This window comes from Accipiter gentilis, chromosome 8 (assembly GCF_929443795.1).
Source record: "Accipiter gentilis chromosome 8, bAccGen1.1, whole genome shotgun sequence".
Classification (NCBI taxonomy): domain Eukaryota; kingdom Metazoa; phylum Chordata; class Aves; order Accipitriformes; family Accipitridae; genus Astur; species Astur gentilis.
This window is the reverse complement of record NC_064887.1, coordinates 4,167,191-4,182,510: the sequence shown is the minus strand read 5'-3', so window position 1 is coordinate 4,182,510 and position 15,320 is coordinate 4,167,191. Positions and strand designations below refer to the sequence as shown.

General features: G+C 46.6%; 1 protein-coding gene across 9 annotated transcripts in view; it reads left to right on the top strand.

The window, feature by feature from the left end:
* Positions 1–15,320, top strand: part of NFIA (nuclear factor I A) — a 251,359-nt gene that overhangs the window by 15,532 nt on the left and 220,507 nt on the right. The window lies entirely within an intron of this gene.

Genomic DNA, 15,320 nt, shown 5'->3' with positions numbered 1-15,320 from the left:
AGCCCAGAAGAAATAGGAGCATCACGTCTGCTTTAGAGAATTACCTTCAAATACGTATCTTTTAACTTTTTTTTTTTTTTTTTTTTTTTTTTTTTTTAATCCGAGAGGATGATTTATTAAGGCTAACTTCCTTCACAGGATGAAGCGTAGAATTATGTTTCTGGTATTGATCCATAAAGAGGATTTGCATTTTATTCATACTATAAAAGTGCTTTTAATGGAGACATCGCGGTAATTGAATTTATACTGTGTGTAACTATCGAAGTATCTTTTTAATTATTTTATGTTATGTAATACAATAACTAAATCTAAAGCCTGTGAAAGGGGATGGCTGTACTCTGTCCTTAGGAGTAACATATATAGCTTTTAATATTCTAACGGTGGAATGCAGTTAAGGACATTCTTTATTTGAGGGGGGAAAAAAAAAGAGGGGAGAGAGAGAGGAGAAAGATTTCATTACATTCAGCACAGTATGAGACTAAGTCAAAGTAGTTTTGCTAATTAAATTCAATTGCTATCCATTAGACCAATGGAATGAGATGAATCTACCATATAGCTGACACAGCACAGGTATGCAATTTGGCTAAATGGCCATTTCTGAACTGCAGCACGCCTTTCTCCACTCGCTCGTTTTTTCCAGGCTCACAATTTCTGCACGGAGAGAAGTCGAGCAGCCCCCGACACCTCTCGGGGAGCACGGGCACGTGTTCAGATAGGCAGGCTCCCCGGGCTGAACGCTAGCTGCCCATCAATTTAAAATGCGCTGGAGTAAGCTCATCAAGTCCGAAGGCGATGGCGAGATGGGTGGAGGATTTTTTTCTGGGTTCATTCATGGAGATTTTCCTTTCTCTGCCCATGAGGCTGCCTGCAAGGGGCTCCTCGTTTTGCATATAGCCATCCAGCAGTTGCTGTGAGAGCAAGCCTGAGTTACCAAAACGGTTTGAAATGCAGCGAGCAGGGTACGTTTGCCGGCATTTTGGCATAACGTATTACTTGGGGAGATTTCGTATGTCAGACGGAGAAGTCTCCTACCCCAGTGAAATGACAAGAATACCTCTCAAGTATTGGCGGAGGCAAAATTTTGACAGCCAGCAAGCCTGCAATGCTGCTGAGCGCACAGATTTACACTTCCTGCCAAGATTAAAACGGGCTAAACCCAAAAAGCGTATCGGGGATTGTCACTTTAGGAAGAAATAACGCCTTAGCGTAATGCACGGAGGCAAGGGCTGCGATCGGCCTTCCAGTACGTTTATTTCCTGGGATCTCGCAAGCTCAGGTGTAATGGTCGGCGTCATCGGGTCGCGACTGGCAGAGTGGGAAAATAAAAGATAAACTTATAAGGCAACCGGGTTGAAAAATGTTGCACCTCCCCTGCTTTGATGCTGGAGCTCAAGTTCCAGTTTTGCCTCTCGTTGGAGCGAATCTCGGCAAAGTCTGGGGAGTTTGGTGTGAAAGAAGCCCCTGAGCTTCACTTTCTGCTTCTGATTAACTGCTGCGGCGTATTTTCCTTCAAGCCATATTTAGCGAAAGGAAAAAAAAATCACCAAGTTGGGCTGAAAAAAGGCCCGGCAGAAAACCGGTCATTTAAGCCTCCCTTTGCTATATGGTATCCTTAAATTTCCTTCCGAGTGCAACCGGTGATGCTTTTTATGATCAATCTTTCGGGTCGGGGTATTTGCTCAATAGAATCCAGACAAATAAATGTGAAGAAAAGCATCCTGCTTTAAAAGAAGGAAACAATTAAACCTCCTACTTTGTTATTTACAGTAACTACCTTTTTTTAACAATTGTAGAGGTTCGAATGAAAGTAGCAGTGTGAAGAGGGAAATGTGGGAACTTTCATTTGTCGAGACTTTGCATTTCTTCTGCTTTATAGCCATCAGAAAAGAGATTGTTGTGCATTCTATTAAATACTGCCAGTATGATTAATTTAAAGGGTTACATTTTATTGAACCCTGGTGTAGATGTTCTTTGTCAACTCACATTCACTGCTAGTTAGAGTGTGTGTCGCATTTATCAAAACTTTCTGGAGCCCCTCTCACCTCATTAGCATGTGAATCTCTATTGAGCAGTTAATGTCCGTTACAGCGAGAGTGCTCAATTCTTGTTTTCAATAAGCCAGTTGTAAAATGTCAGACTGTCACTTACAATATAAAAAAGCAAAAATGATGGTATTTGTAAAAATGTTATCACCTCATAAAAACAAATTGTAAAGACATGAAAGTGATCTTGGTATGCTTTGCTTTCAGAAGTGAGTTAGTACAGCTGCTTTAAATACCAGTTGTCTGGATTCCCACACTTTCCTACCAATGGAGAGGTTTACACAAGCATAATTTAAGTTACAATTACCCTAATTAACATCTCATTTGCATAAATTGTTGAAGTCAAAACAACAAAGAATTGCTTAAGAAGCTTAACCCTATTTGTCCAAAATAAAGAGATGAGTTTTCACTTTGCAATCAAAATTGGCAGGTTCATTATGTCGGAGCTAGAATACAAACTGAAGTTATACTATTAATTAATACTTTACATTTTTATGATCGGGCTGTGCTTCTCCTATTTACAAGGTGCAAGATTTCAAAACATCCCGCTCTTGCTGTCAGGTGGGGAGTCCGTGGAGTATTTCTGGAATTAGGAAACCCCAGCTCTGTGTCCTTCATCCCTCTCCTTTGCACACATGAGCAAACCCCGGCTTAGTCTGCTCCGGCTGGGACGGGAACTGGGGAGGAGATCGCGTCCGACATGGGCTGAAAGCTCTCGTCCTGGGAAGGAGAGCTTGTAAAATGGTGTGAAGAGGCCAAACGACAGCGGTGACAACAGCGATGACGGGCAGAGAGACCCTCCGTCCTCCCGTGGCAGAGCTGGCCGGACCACCTGGGTTCTCCAAATGTTTTCAGACCTTCCAAGGCCACTGCAGATTTTGGCCCTTATCTCGGAATAGAGAAACGCAGAGGGAGAGAACTGCAAAAGGAAGTTTCCATACTGTTTATTTAACAAAACCACAACTAATCTTCCAGTTAGGGTTTTGGGGCGTTGGTTTAGAGGAGCTTCCAGTGCTTGTGGGTAAGCCCTGGTCCTGCTCTCTGATCCGTCTCCTTTGAACATCTGACTCCTGGTCGCTGCCCGCCGCGGGCAAAGAGGATTGGCGGGGTTTACGCCAAAGCTGCTGAAGACAAGGAGAGTTTTTCCCTTGGACACTTACTACTCTGGGTAGATTAAAACTGTTCCACCGGCCAGTCCTGCTGCTTTTCTCTACCTGTTAACGGTTTGCTGCAAAAAAATCCCTTTTTTGTGGCTGTGCCACAGCGGATGCACAGCACTGATAGGGGCGGTGAATGTAGCGATACCCAGGTTTTTAGCAGGGACAGGACGTGGGGAAGCTCGTTAGCCTGCAGGGACGGAGGGCGCTGCAGGGTTTTTTGATCGGCTGTCAGGTGCCCGTGTGCCGGTGCTCATGAAAGCGTTCCCAGTCGCCGGGGCCATATTTTCCTTTCCTGTATTATCTCGTTGCAGCTTCATTAGCTAAGTCAGAGTGAATGTGCATTAGCCCAATAAAACTCTTCCTGCGTCCCCGTGATTTAGCGTCCCCTCCCATCAGTGCCCTCTGGATGGAGATGATCTGCCGGCGTCTGCAAGTAGGTGCTGATCGATTGAACCACACCGGAGTGAACCGGGTCACGCGTTGAGCTCGGTTTTAACTTGAGGTTGAGCCCGTACTGAAAAGCTTTGCAAAGCAAAGATTGCGGTGAACTTAAAATCGTAAACCAGCTGAACCAAAGATGAATCTCGCCTACTGGTTTTGCATATTCTTTTTTAAAGATTGCATTATAATTGAGCGGTTGACTTCGGTGCTGCGTTCTTTTTTATGAGCCAGTGATTACACAGTATACGGCGTTTACGCTCTGAACATGAATGAATCTGCCAGTTCTACTACAGTACTCTTTATAAAATAACAAGGCTTACCAGGTGGCAAGAATTGCATAATTGAATTGGACTGAATCCTGGTTTTCCCAACCCAGAGCGGTTACACTTAGAAGTAAATTACAATTAAAAGAGACAGAATGTTTCCATTGTATTAAGAATCCTTAATAGCAAACTTTTCATCCATAAGGCTCTGTTCTCTTCCTGAAGTGTGAGAGAAATTGCTGTATGTGCCTAACTACCATTAACGCTAATGGGAGCAACGTACATAAATCCCTGCACGGCGATGGCAGAACAGAGCCCAGATGCCTTTAAAGAGGAAAGTGCTTGTAGGGGATGAATAGAGGCGCACGAGTCTGTTGGTCCCTGTAACATCTGCTCTGGAAATGTGTAAGGGCTTGATTTGAGGTGCGGGTTTTCGGAAAGTCTTCTTGAGTTTCATCCAGAGCTGTGCTGTGAGGCCAGCCCTCTGCTCCTTCGGCTGGGCTCTTCCTCCAGGGCGCTGAGAGGAAGCAGATCCCTAAAGCAGATAGGGATGCCACGGACAGATTCAAATGCCACTAAACCCACTATTCATTTTAGTCCTCCAGAAAATGAAAAAAAAACCCCAAACAACTGGTGCCGTTTGCCAAGAGTACCCGAGCTCCTCAAGTTGTGCTCACCACTTCCTACCCTTCGGAGCCGGGGATATAGGGAACATCTGTCTCCAAATGCAATGAGAGGAGGATAGTCTGCTTCCGTCCCTCCTTTCCAGAGGACCTTCGGGTTTCCCTGCCTCTTCGTTTCTTATTGCGCTTCTCCCTGGGACGCCTGTCAACAGCAATCCTCACCCAGCTGTGCAGGTCAGGCAGCCCAGAGGGCAATTCCTTCAGCCATCTGGAATGGCTGGGACCAGCCCTCCCGTCCCAGCCCTGCCCCGGCCATTTGGGCACGGGAGTCCTTCATGCCATACGCAATTGCCTCAAGGAGGAGAAGATACAGATACACACCTCATTTTTATTCAAAACCCGGTTCTTCATGAACTTTCCCATCTCCTCTTCTCAATGGCGATGCAATGCACTGTCACCTTGCCATTAGGGCTAAGTAATTAATAGCTGCCTAATAGAAGGGAATGTCGTTGCTCAGCAAAATGAATGATGTGTGCTACGAGGGAAAGCACTAGAAAGTGAAGCAGAGCTGGGAAGTGTTTAGCGGGGGGAAATTTCTGCTTGTCCTTCATTAGGAGAAGCTCCTAAGAAATGTAAAGCGTGATCGCGTTAATCAGAAGAACTGGCGTCACGCGATGTTCTTCTTTGTTATTTGGCATAAACTGCGTGGCATTAAGTGATTTAAATTACACGTATACCTGTCATGATTTTTTTGCTGATACTTAATGAATGCTGCAGGTTGTCTTTGAGCATTCGTCTTTGAGCATTTGAACATACGGGCCGGTGAAGGCTGAATGCAACCTCTTTTTCTGGCTGATGAAATCTGTTCTCAGGCAGGCTCCCAGCATGGACAGGGACATGGGAGCAAGTTTTGAGTGAGTTTCTTACAATCAAGGCTCTGCAAAATAAAAATGCATTATGGGTCTTTTTTTTCTTTCTTTTTTTTTTTTTTTTTTGTTTCGTTTTGCATGCAGCCTTTGATAGGACATGCATTTGTTTAATCCCTCACTGATCATCAACGGTGTAATCACTAAGAAGCCGTTGCAGCTACCTGGCTCTCACACCCATCCCTTCTTCATGCTTTTCTCATAGCTCACTTTTTTGAAGATGAGCCCGATCCCGTCAAGAGCAAGACAGCTCTTATTGCACCTCCCCTGTGACAGATTTTAACGCCTATTGTAGCCATGAAACGGCCACAAAATACCTACGACTAGTCAAAGACGGGCTGTGTTTTTCTAAGATCTACTTTGAACAAGTTGCAGTCATTTTCTTCTGGCTCTTTAGAAGCCCTGACTGACATGAGCATATATAACATTAAGAACACCTTTATATGATTTTTTCCATCCTGGTACTGTAGTGTAATTAGCAGGTTCAGACTTGCTCGTGCTCTTTGCAAATGCAATTCTTCTTGGGGAAAGAAATTAAACCAAGGGATGATGTAGCTTTTCGCAGCCACTCAGATGAAAGTAAGTAGTGGTTACAATTATTCAAAAGTACTTAGAAAAGTATTGAATATGGTAATCTTTGCTAGTAGGAAGCACTGGACTGGTTAAAGCACGTGGCTGGAAATGTGCAGAGATTGGGTCCCTTTCCAGCTCTGCCACAGCCTTTCTTTGTTGCCTTGGGCAAACTATTTAACTGGTTCTGTAATAATACGGTTCCGCAGCAGTAACAGTGGGAGCGCCGCTGTTTCTTTTCTTCTTTCTATTTGCCTACTTAAGATTTTAAAGTTTCCAGAGCATAGACCCTGTGTATTTGTGCAGTGCCCAGTCCAGCCACAGCACAGATATTGCTGTTATCGCCATTACCGTCGTTCTTGGCTTGCAGAAGACATTTACCAGTCTAGGTCAGACCACGTAACAGTGATGCGGGAACTTAGTTAAGTGTAGCAAACTATGAAACTGTCTGGTATATTAAAAAATGAACGTAGATGACACCCACTCCCCCCCTGCCCATCTGCTCAGACGGACGTTGTGCCTAGGATAATGCTGTCCTTGTTCTCACGAACACGGCAGTGCTTTCTTGGATGGATGGAGCTGGGGCCATTCCTGCCCGCGCATCCACATGCACCTGCAAAAACCCCAGAGATTTCCAATGCCTTTTGCTACTGACACATCCCTTTAGAACGGAAGCCTATTAAAAGTCGTGGAAGAAGGATAATTTTTGAGGAGGGAGTGGTAGGACCCAACCCTGTTGTAGGGTTTCAGAAACACTCTGAGGTTTTCTCTCCCCTGGCAGACACGTAGAAAGTCACCACGTAACTTTTTATGAGAAATGTTGGCTTTAGACAACTCAGAGCTCTTCTTGAGCTTTGAAAAGTTAAAAAAAAATTAATCAATTATAAAGGCCGGTATCTTTGGCTTTGGCACACGTACTTGCAGTCTCTTTGTTCAAAATCAGGTGCAGGACACAACTGGGGAGTTGCTCCTGGGTCCATACCGCATGGTTGCTTGAGTGTCTTCTATCAAATCTGAATGGCAAATATAAAGGAGGCAAATAAAAACCATGAATGGTTTATCATGCGGACTAGTAAGGGAGGGCTCGTACGCAGCATTGGGCATCATCAGGGTAACAGTGCTCAGGGTTTGCTCTTCCCAAAATAGGGGTGTGAGCTGGTCAGGGGCATGATATAATGCAAGAGGCAAACTCAGCAAAGAGGGTCCTTGGTGGGACGGTCCTGGGGACCTCAGTGGGGTGGGACCGGCTGCTTTTTCTTGACGGCAGAATTTCTCACCCATCCCTAGAGCCCTTGGCCATGCGGTTGTCTGTGTTTCAGTAGGGCTGCTGACACCCTCGTTTTGCTGTGGGTACTGTTCCCCCAGTATCGTCGGAGAGGTTATAGCTTTAACAGAGAAGAAAAGCAAATTGCTATAGGATGTCCAAAGAGAACAGCCTGTTAGGAACAGCTAGACTTGAAAAAAAAAAAAAAGGCGAGGGGGGCAAGTGGATCTCCTGGGAAACAGCCATCAAAGAAATACGTAGCTTGAGATTTTGTTGAGTTTATTTAAAGTGAAAATTAAGAGAGGTCTTCTCCTCTTCTGGAACCATATTCACTACATTATTAACACTTATCAACAGCGAGCGCCGCTTGGTAGGAGGAACATACCCGTAACTGTAATGCTGTTCTCACAAGCCAAAGAATTTGCATGTCCAAAAGGGATGTGTATCATAAATAGACTGTTTACAGTAGACTTAAATTATATGATGAGCCATATAACAGCAGTGAATATATCATATCGCAGGCCCCTGCCAACCATGCATGACTACTATTTGCTTCTCCTCAGGCGGTAAACAAAGTTTTCAGCTGACCTACTGTTTAGTAGAAGTGCACTGAAACAGAGATAAGCAGTGCCGCTCGTAACGCTGTAGTGGAATAAAGTCTGGCATAAATTTGCCTAGAAAGTAGAAGGAATGCATGAAATATTATTTCTTAGTTCACATACAACTTTTCTGCCAGCACTCCATGTAATATTGCATTGCTAAATAAAAGAGGGTTTATTCCTGCTTCTGGAAGGGTTCATATTCCAATCGGGCGGTCAAGGCAACATGTATCATAGGAATATCAAATTCTTTAAGATGAAGCATGAATTAAGTATTCTAAACTAATGACCTGAAGGAACACACAAAGTGCATGAAGGGCCCCGTATCGTATTGAAATGCCTCGCGATTCCCACTGGATTCAGCAGGACTTGGAGCAGCCTTTCCAACTTCAGGATGAATGCTTTAACGTAACGCCAGGAAGGCACATCTGGGTTCCCAGGACGGACCTAGACTTCACCTACACTGGAAAACGGGCTGTTTGGGGCTCTGCAGATTTGTATAACGCGCTTCGGACTAATTTTCCAGTGCCTAATGGGAACGTTGTGCATCGCAGCCGGTTGTTTGTTTGTCTGCCTACTCCTAGCCTCCCTCTTACCCTATTTATATACGCACACATGCAAAAAATATGAGAGTTAAAGAAAAATGTCAACCATATGTAACATACATGGAGATTAGTGACAGTAACAGTGAATTCATTGTGGTTTTGGCAGTCAGGACACCATCCAGGCCATATTTTAGAGTTTTAGACAAATCCACATGTATTCCAGAGATTGCTGTGGATTTTCAATATGTGTGGCTCATTAGATACGCAATCTGCCTGCTATTCTCTCCTGTCACACAAAGCTGATGGCAGCAAACTGGCATCTTGGAGATGTTGGTAGCACTACAGATTTTAGCATTAATGCCAGCCTTGGGCATCCTGGAGCTCCGTACTCTCCTGCGGCACACGCCGGCGGTTCGTGCGAGGGTCGGGGGGTGCCGGGCTGCCGACGTCCCACGGTTGGGAGATTATGGACAAGCATGCAGGAGAGGGTTGGTGTTGGTTTCGTTACTGTTCTGCTTTCAAGCAAAATACGACGATTAAAATCCGGCTTGCGTCCCGGATCGCCGTCCTTAAAGAAGGAAACAGGAAAAAGCTTGCCAGCCCTAAACTCAGATTTTGCTTTTTCCGAGTCTGTCACCGCAGCGCGCTGAGCAAGCTACAGCTTTTGTGCATTGTTTCTCTTTTTTACCACAGCTTGAAAATACTTTCTGTGGGGGCTATAAGTAAGCATAAATCTCTTCTCAGATTCCTAATTTTGCCAGATACATAAATTCTTCTCAGATTCATCATTTTTCCTTTAAATTTTAGCAGCCTCATATCCCTGCAAATGTATCTGTATAGAGCTATTGCTACGGGCACAGATCTAATAATCACGTATACCTGTGCAGCATACAAAAGCGTGGGTTCGATTCCTATAAAAGTGCTAAACTCCTGCCTAAACCCATCTGAGTTCAGGCGAGGCTATGTTCGACGTGAGGCTGAGTGCTTAAATATAGGTGAAGGCAATTCTGGTCTGCTAATTTCAGCAGAATGTTTCAAACAAAGTGTTACTGTTTAATCTGGGCACATGACGGGTGAATGAATGTTTGAATGAAATGACATAATTGTTGGTTAGCCTGTATAATTTGAGAGTGTTCGCACAAGTTTAACTCTCTCCGGAGGCAGGGGATCCTCGGTGCGGGTAGGGAAGCGCCTTCCCTAAAGGCAAAGGATGGCCAGATCCTGTCTCCCGTTGCACGTACCAACCTTTCGAACGATGGGCTGAGACTGGCTTAGCACGGCGATTTGGTTTGAGAGTATTATCCTTAACCCCTCTCCTCGTGTCGTATATGATATTTAATGCGTCATCTTTGTTTTAAACAAACAATACACAAGCTGTTGCTGGCAATGGTGGGAAGCTGGTGGTCCATCTGGAAAGCAGGGAGATAGATGAGGGGAAAAAAGAGAATTAAAACTGTTTAGGGGTGCATTTGCATGTGTAAAAGACTGGGATGAGAGCAGGGTATTTAATAGCTTTTTAAAAAGCAGTTTGAAGACAGGGGAGATTCTTTGTCTGCAAAGGAGTCTATCAATAATGGACATTACTTGTGTAATAAAAACGTGGGGTTTAATCGACGCAAAGCAAAGCTGGGAGCCCATGCCTTTAAAAAAGTTGTTTATTCATTAGTTCTGCTGCCTCAAATCCATTCACTCTAAAATTAACCATTTTTCCTTGACAAAAGTTCAGGACGGTATAAAATTAACCAGTAATATAGCTTATTAATTAAACCAGTGGCAAAATAGCTATTTCGGCGTAACGGGCTCCGCAGGACGGTTACAAGTGGGGTTTCTGGCTGATTGCTTCTGTCATTCCCAAAGACAGAGCACCCCACCTCAGCTTACCACTGCCCAGCGTGCATCCAATATGCCATTTAAAACCTTGATTATAACCAGAGAAAAGTTCATTGAAACCAGAATAAGTTACAAAATAATTAATCTTTCCTGCCATCTTGGATTCTCTCTCTCTCCAGAACCCAGCCAGATGTTTTGCAGTCGCTGCATGCACAGGGCGCTGCGATCCTATTTACACAGCTCAGGTTTTTCCTCCATCCTTAGCGCTTTTTTTCTCTGAAATCACGCATTTTGCCTTAGCTTTGGAGATTCTCCATCGCTGCTAAGGGCTTCCTGGAGAACAGGAGCAACTCTGTCAGCATAAGCGTATTTGCAAATTAAACTCTTTTATGCGTGCAGCAGTTTTGTGGCCGTCCTCGGGGACCCGGGCTGGGCGTTTTGGGGAGAAGTTCCCCACAGGAGCGCCGAGCATCGCCACCATTTCGGTCTTGCCAGGCCTGAGGATGATATATGGAGCAGGTGTTTGCAATTTAGGGAATTTGCCGTTCCTGGGGAAATGGGTGGAAAAAGGAGCGTTGGGAACAGAGTGAAAAGACAGCAGGAACAAGGCTGGCATTATCCACGCCGCTCCCAGCCCGAGCCGCGCTCCGAGCCTGCGCCTTGCGTGGCTTAGAAAGCCGCATCTTCCACCGTTAAAAAGGACGTCAGTAAATGAAGGGCAAAAGGCCTGAGCGAGGAAGTTTTTAAAGAAATAATAATTAAAAAAAAACCCTAATTGGGGCTCACCGAGCAATCTGACATCGCTGCAAATCCTGCTCAGAAATATATGTGCTCTGCTTTAATGACAGCACATAGAGTACTGCTGAGATAGTGGAAAATTTTACAGGGAGTTTTTGCTTAAGGAATGGCTTTAACTCAAGTTACCTGTAGAGTACAGGGTCATATGGAAACACTTAGGGAGCTGTGGAAAACTTTCTGAAATACAGTGGAATTTATCTAGCGAAGCGTTTCACATAGGGAGGAGGAATATGGATTACAATGGAGTCAGGAAAGAGCGGGCTATTGAGCGCTTGGAGACGGCCACTTGCAGCCCTACTACCGCAGATGAAAAGTACATATGTAACCGGGGGGGGAGCATTCCTAAACGGCCGCGTCTGGGATACATTTATACTATTTGCCATGCACGTAACCTTGTTATATAAAACAGAGTCCAATAACCTTAAAAAGATGGACGGTAAAGAAAAGAAAGGTGCAAGGAAGCAGATCTGCTTCCAGATTTGCACGCCCGGGGCCTGCGGTGGGGGTTAGGAATAGCAAAACGCGAAGCCGGGGGGCGAAGGGGGCCGCCGGTTTCGGCAGCCCGCGTTCGCCGCGGGGACGGCTCGGATGGAGCCGGAGCTCCGAGGCGGGAGGACGCGGGACAGCCCCGGACCGCTCGGCGGGCGGCGGGAGCGTCGCGTGCCCGGCGGTCCGGCGCGGCCACGCCGCGGCGAGGAGAGCCGGCGTTTTCTGCCGTGGGGTGTCCCGGGAGGAGAGGGGACGGCGAGGAAGCGGAGATGTTTTCAAGTGCATTTCATTATATATTTGCTCCCTAAATGCTTATGGCACTGGTCGCCAGAGCATCTGGGCACTTCACAATAATTAAAACTGACAAATCCATAAACAGTAAACAACAGGCTACCCACTCGGGCAGCCAAAAACCCACTACTGCATAAGCTCAATAGCTGCACCCATCTGCCAAATAAAATCCTCTCCGCTGCCTCCTCTCGTCTGCAAAGGCCAGGGCAGAGCCAGCCCCTTCCCCGCCGTCGCCCCGCGGCCATGCACGGCCCGACCCCCTCGCCCTTCCCCGGGAATCCCCAAGGCTTCACCCTGGCTTTGGGAGCGGCAAGAGTTTATTTTTAATTTTATTTTTTTTAAAAAAAATTTTTCCCCCACCGCAAAGCGGCAACAAGTAATGACACCCTTTTCCTTCTGACTTCTTGGCCCGCTAACCCTTTCGCAACACAATGGGAAGGCAACCGCTCGCACCCAGGGGAGGGGATTTAATGACTAGAAAATAAAGAGAGAGAATTTACTTGGAAAAACTGTGGAATTAAAAGTTCTGGACAAAACACGCATCACTGATGCATAACATTTTTGTTAATTGGGTCTTAACAGGTTTGTGACTCGGGCTGTAATTATTTTAGAAATGGGTCACACTAGGCAGTGCCAGCCGCGCGTCCTGCCGCTGCGGGAACTTTCACCTAGTTGTAAAACTACATCTAGACGCGCGTTTCCTCCGCTCCGGCAAAGATCCTGGGCTTTGCAGGAGCCACGGCAGCGTGCCGAGCCCACCAGCCTCTGGGACGGGTGTCGGGCGCCGGGATGCTCCCTGCAGACCCCTCTGGCGTGGGAGGGCTGGGGCAGCCGTGTCCCGCTCCATTTGCGATGGAAAGGCGTCTTATCACGTGCCAAACGCACTCCCCCTTTCTCTTGCACTGTTGCTTTTACTTCGGATTTTTTCACGTGTTTTCCTGACCTGCCAGAGGCACTAAATCTTCCTAATGCCTCCCTGCCCTCTAATAGCAAAATGGGCTGCGGGAAGTTTTTCTTTTTTTTTTTTTTTTTTTGGACTAAAGCGAGATTAATTAAAATATAAAAAATGCACCCAGCACTGGTAAATCATTTCTCCTCTTTGCAAAAGGATGGCTGTCCGCTCAGTCCACCTCTGCTTTCCACTGCAGAAGTATCTCCATGCAAGTAAAAGTCTTCTAACACTCGTAAAGCAACCGAGATATTATCTCTCTAATTAGGAGCTGGAAAAAAAATAAATGAGATCAATTAATGCTATAATTAAAACCAGTGCCTTTAGATGTGTTATTTGTGGTGAACAAATGCTTACGCTTACAAGAGCCGTGCCGTGTTTCTCCCCAAAAAGGTTGGAGCGGGAACCCCCTTCTCCAGCCGCGGCAGGAGGGTCCCCGCGATGGTCACGGCAGCGCAGCCCACCCCAGGGTGCTGGGGGATTTGGGGGGGGTCCCCACGGCCGACCTGCCCACCTCCCCACGGTGGAGGACGGCGTTTGCCCTGGTCCCCGACCGGCTCCGGGGAGGTGACGGGGTCTCACGGCGGGGCCGGGGGAGGGTTTTTTGGTTTTTTTTTTTTTTTTTTTTTTTGCAATTCTCGCTTGGCCCTTCCCTGCTTGGGGGTAAGCTGTTTTTCATATATTGTAGCCTGGGAAAGCTGTGTTACTGTTAAAAGAGTAACCATATCCCTTTCTGAGCTGTTGCCAAGCAGATGTAGGGTTTTGGAAAGTTCCCAACAAACTTCCACAGCTGATACTTTACCGACTTGTTCCTTCTCCCATCCCTCTACTTGCACCTATTTAAATAACCAAAAGACATAATCTGGGGGAGGGAGCGTTGCTCTGCATCTTCTACTTGTTAAATATAATTAATTGAGAGTGACACGTTAATCAATTACAGCGTGCGGCTTCGAAAAGAAACGCAGAAATATCAAACATTACTGTTTCACCAAAAAAGCTTCCTATTTTGCACTGAAAGCGAACCAACCGAGTAATGAAAATTGAGCCCCTTCAGCCCTTTGTGCAACACGGGGCCGCCGCCGCTTCTCGCGAGGGCAAATATCTCATTTACTTTCTTAATAGCAATTTGTGGGGTGGCTGCTGGAGGAGGAAGAAGAAGAAATAAGGGCTTTTTGAAGGCTGGCGTCGGTACGAAACTCGGTGTAGACGCAGATCCCGCTTGCGTGTTGAGGCGAGGGGGGGGGAACCGCAGAGCCCTGGAAATGTGGAAAGCTCTCACAAATCATATCTCACAGGAAAGGTTTACAGGAGTTCAGAGTACAGCAGAGGGGATGGATGTCAGGTTTTCCTACACAATAGAGGGTCTTTTGTTTCCGCGCTCCCTCTTGGCAGCAGCCCCCATGCCACTGCTGGTAATTTCCTGTCCATCCTTCGCCGAGCGGCGGAGCTGGAGCAGGGGAGTAGTCCCGCGTTTTTGTTTAGACTGTGTTTTTTTAATGCTGAGCCTTGTCCTAAGCAGGATATCCCTGTGTATGTTTGGAGTTCCTGAACTTCTCTGGAGAAAATTATCCTTAAAAAGCCCCTTCCATAGCGCCGAGTTTCTAACTTCTCTCTTAAAAAAAAAAAAAAAACCACGACAAAAAGCTCTCGTTTAATTGCTTTTGCTTGTGAGAGCTTGTACCTTGCGGTTTAATCCGCCCGCGTCTCAAACATCCGCCGGCGTTTTCCTTCCACCCCGGGGCCGAGGAGCAAAACCAAAAAGCGGAGGCGATGCAGTTGGCCGTTTTAACTTTTGGCGGCTGGGGGGACAGTTCGGCAGGATTCGGACCCCGCGAGGCGGGACGATGTCCCTCGGGCTCCGCGTGTGCCGAGGGCTTGAGTTCGTCCGTGTTTTCCAAAGCCCTTTACATGGGTGTTTTGCAGTCGGTGGAGCTCGAGGGCCCGGCCGATGGCTTTTGGCTGCTGACTTGGGCTGTAGGTTTCTCAGAAACTCTCCAAACTTATGGAACGGCACCTACTTTTTATAATTCTTTTTTTTCCCCGGCTCTCCCAAACAGTGTCCTTGGATGCGTTTGTTGACGTCGCATAGTAAAACTAAAGTAAAACTAAAAGCAAGGAGCGTGGTGGTTAGCTTGCACGGAGGAAGCAGGGCGAGCTCCCAGCCGCAGCCGCTTTAGAGTAAAATACTGAAAAATAGATCCAGTAAAATCCAAAAAATGAGGCACCGCCGTAATGAGCCTCAGTGACGGGACAGCCCTTTGGATTTGAAAAACGCCGCTGCCTTTTCTGTAACACTCCCATCATCTTGATAAAACAGCCCAGAGGAAAGCGGGACGGGGTCTCCGACCCCCGTATGGCATCCGCTCCGTCGGGAACGTGGCGCTCGCAGCCACCCGCCGTTATTTAGGTTTAGAAACCCCTCCAGATTAGCACGCCGGCACGGTGTGGATTCCAGGGCAGCGACGGCCGCCTCCGCACCGTCGGCCAGGCAGCAATTAGCCTGCACCGGGGATTTAAAAACGGAGCGGAG